Genomic DNA, 3,667 nt, shown 5'->3' with positions numbered 1-3,667 from the left:
TCTCATGGTGTTCCCACTAAACACTGTGGGATTCAACATGGTGTTTCATGTTTAATCCCAATCGTATAATCCCTCTGCAGGGAAGGACTGAAATGTTGAATGTTACATTTCAACATTTAAGTGTTGAAATGTAACATGTTACATTTTAACAATATAACACAATGTTGAAATTTTTAAGATGTCTAAATACTTTCCGTGTTGCAATCTTTAGCTGGGGTAAGTCGCCAATGCTTCATGAGCCTAATAACACCTTGTTTTTGAGTACAGTGTTTGGCACGAACAGTGGTGAGTAATAAAAATCTTATTTCACCAAAATTAGAACAGGAAATAAGCCTGAACAGTCATGACGAATCTGAAGTGACATTTCCCTTGTTATTTAACGGGCTTACTTACTTGTGAGAATACAGAGTGGTTCCTGCAGTTAAGCTGTAGATAACAGCATCAAGTGGAAGGAGCTCTTCTTCACCTCAAAGCTGGATTTATAACAGCTGTCAGGCGCTTGCTGCTGTCTCAAGGGCCAAGTTTGTTAATGTAGTGATTTATTGCACTCAAGATGCTCAGATGTGTACAATTTCCAGTTCCATTGTGCAGTTTTGTATAGTCTTATTTATCTTTCTGTATCCTGAAGTCATTCTCTGTACAGTATTTCACTTCTTACTCGTCCCTCTCTTACCATTTCTCTCTCTCTCTCTCTTTCCCTCCCTTCTCTCTTCTCTTCCTGGTTCCCTGCCATCCGTCTGCCTCTGTGCCGGAGGTGCTGGTTGCTATTTGGATGATTTAGTCTGTGAGGGAGAGAGGGATTTCATTAGCTGTTTACCTGAGGGCCTGTGGTACCCATGGTGCTTTAAGGCTGCTTTATTAAAAAAATAATAATAATAAAAAAATCCTGCATTCAGCTGTGAAGGAGCGAAGGGGAACAGAGGGTTAAGGGTCATTCATGCATCTAGCCACTGGTGTGAATTCTCTGAATGGATATGCACCTATGGGCCTCTGATAGCTCTGCTGCTATATGATTGTTTTTTTTCTTTATCCTTTTCTTTTTGAGCAGTTAGTGAGGAACATATTGGCTCATCCTAATAGGGTGCACTTCACTCTGTGGGTTTGAGCTCTCTGAGTGGGTGTTTGCTCAAGGGACTCTTCTACAACAGCTTTATTAAAAACACAACATCACACCGGAGCAGGGTTCACTTTCAGTTCTGGCTGTGATGAGTGTTCACACGCTAGCATTTTACATCAAAGTTTTAATCACATACAGCCATGTTTGATTTTTTTTTTTTTTTTTACCATTTTCATGAGAAATCGGTCAAATAAATTACAGACACACATGATCTCAGTTGTGTAACAAGCTGTTCAAATGCAGGTGATGTGAGCTGGTTGGGAATGCAGCTGAAGAAATATAGAAATCTTGCCTGAAATGTACAAAGCATATTTGTTTGCTTAGCAAAGCAGGCTTCAAAATTCAAAAGTAATGTTTTCTTGTATTTTTTGTCAATCCTTCGGTTTTGTAATTTCTGCCACTTCCTGGAGTCTCGTTTTGTCCCGTTGGTTGTGACGGGTTCTTTTTCATCCTAAGTCTTTCACATCCTTGCGCTCTGCACAACACCCTGGTTCTTGGAAGTCAGTACTTGTGCACCTCTTCATTCCTCAGGCATCTTCTTTCTCTCAAGGATTATGTTAAACAATCAAATTTAAAAGTTTACTGTCCTCTTCTACACATCTCCATACCTCCATCACCTTTCAAAGAATAAAGAAACAAATCAATTGTCCTTTTGCTTCAGCAGGTTTTCCCAAGTAATGCGAGAGTCTAGATTGTGTTTATCCTCTTTATTTGGACAGTGTTACTGTGGAATCACTAGTATACTGGTATTATTTTTTTTAAAGTAGTTGAGTTTTAAAATTTGTGAGAACACTTTATGTGCTCCAGTTGTCCTAAATAACAACATGCTACAACTGTATGTAGACAATTCATTTTTTTCATCATCTAAAATAATTTTAACCAATCAAGAGTTATTTGTTATTGAAAATTATAAAGTTCCCATTTAGCATTACTAAGCAAAAGGCAACTAAAATTCCCTGAGAATTAAAGCTGCCATTTTCCATATAATTTGATGTAATCCAATTTTTTTTTTTTTTTTTTTTTTTTTTCTTCATTTTTGGAAGCACGGTAATGTAAAGTTTGAACCTTACTGTTGTTTTGCTATGAGATTGAAATTATGTTTTAATGTAAGAAGGCCCAAATTGAACCCAACTCCAGTTGCCTGTTGCTGAAGTACTGACAGTTACTTTTTTTCTGAAGCAATTTGTTGGTGAGGCTGTGGACATTATTTTCTTACAATAATAATAAAAAAGTACTTATCTCTTCAGCCTTTGTCTGTCGTGTTGACTATTTGCAGTGGAGAGTTAAGTATTTGTACAGATTTTTTAAAAAGTATTCCTCCATACAAATAATGCAGAGGTCTGTATAGATGTACAGTGATCCCTCGCTATAACGCGGTTCACCTTTCGCGGTCTCGCTACTTCGCGGAATTTTTTGTGCAGTTTTTGTCACAGTGCATTGTGTTCTGCGTCCTGAATGGCTAAACAGTCTCCGAGCTCCTTCGCTAAATGTGTGCCAATAACGTTACGGTTATTGGCACCGTAACGTGCCAATAACCGTTAGTCATTCAGGCTAGCTGAAAGCTGAAAACTTTGAATGCCTGCTGGAAAAATCTGTGGCCAGAGGCAGCAGAAACCGACCGGAGGCTCGGTTGACGAGATCCATCTCTCTGCCGTAGATACAGCTGTGAATCTCTCGGGGCAGGTTGGAGGAGACTCCAGATCACATTAAGGCCCGATTGATGCACACGCACATCCGCTGACCTGAAAACAGGTTTTTTCTTTGGTTTCAATGTACAGTATTTAATTATGCTCAGGGGTGAAAGTAAGGGGGTATGGTCAGGTACTGCGTACCCCTAAAAGATTTAGTGGGGGTACGCAGTACCTGCAAGAGAGGGGAGCGGCTGTCTGCTGTAAAAAATCAACGGATTCACTGAGCAGCCGTGACTGATTAGTTTTTCCAAGAACAATCTAAAACAGTTAATAAATAACTTTTTCCCCTTTCATATTGCTTCTGAACTGTTCTTTGCTAGAGCAGCGGTGCAACATGTCGATCGCGGAAGGTTTTGAGTCGATCTCAGCATTAGGTGACAAACTGAACGCCGCCAGGAGGCTGAGACCAGGTCCTCCTCTGATTGGCTTATCAAAACGTTCAGAACTTTATTAAACAACAACAAAAAGTCAACAAAACGTGCTCAAATTAATGACCCAACAACAATAATAATCTCAGTAATTATTGTTTCAACAAGGTGTTGCGCAATTCTGTGCGTTTCGGTTCCATTCCCAAATAACTAGCAGAGCAGGAGTTTAAAATGAACTAATCAACCACCGCTGTGTTCATGAGAGGCTTATTAATGATCGCAAAATAAATATCAAATCTGAAAACCTGATATCGTGACAGACTGAATGTTTTTAACGTAATTCTCTGGCCGGCTTGTGGAGCGCAGGAGGTTGCCATGACAACGGGTGTGCTCAAACGACAAAGAGAAACGGAGAATAAAAAGGTGCCAGTGGTTTAGAGTTGATCACCTGTTCAGGTTGTTTTACCTTTGTTTACCTTTGCTGTGGCTCA

Source organism: Poecilia latipinna, unplaced genomic scaffold, assembly GCF_001443285.1.
Source record: "Poecilia latipinna isolate Pla-1442-1.1 unplaced genomic scaffold, P_latipinna-1.0 Scaffold4094, whole genome shotgun sequence".
In the NCBI taxonomy this organism is placed as follows: domain Eukaryota; kingdom Metazoa; phylum Chordata; class Actinopteri; order Cyprinodontiformes; family Poeciliidae; genus Poecilia; species Poecilia latipinna.
Note: the sequence above shows the minus strand (reverse complement) of the source record.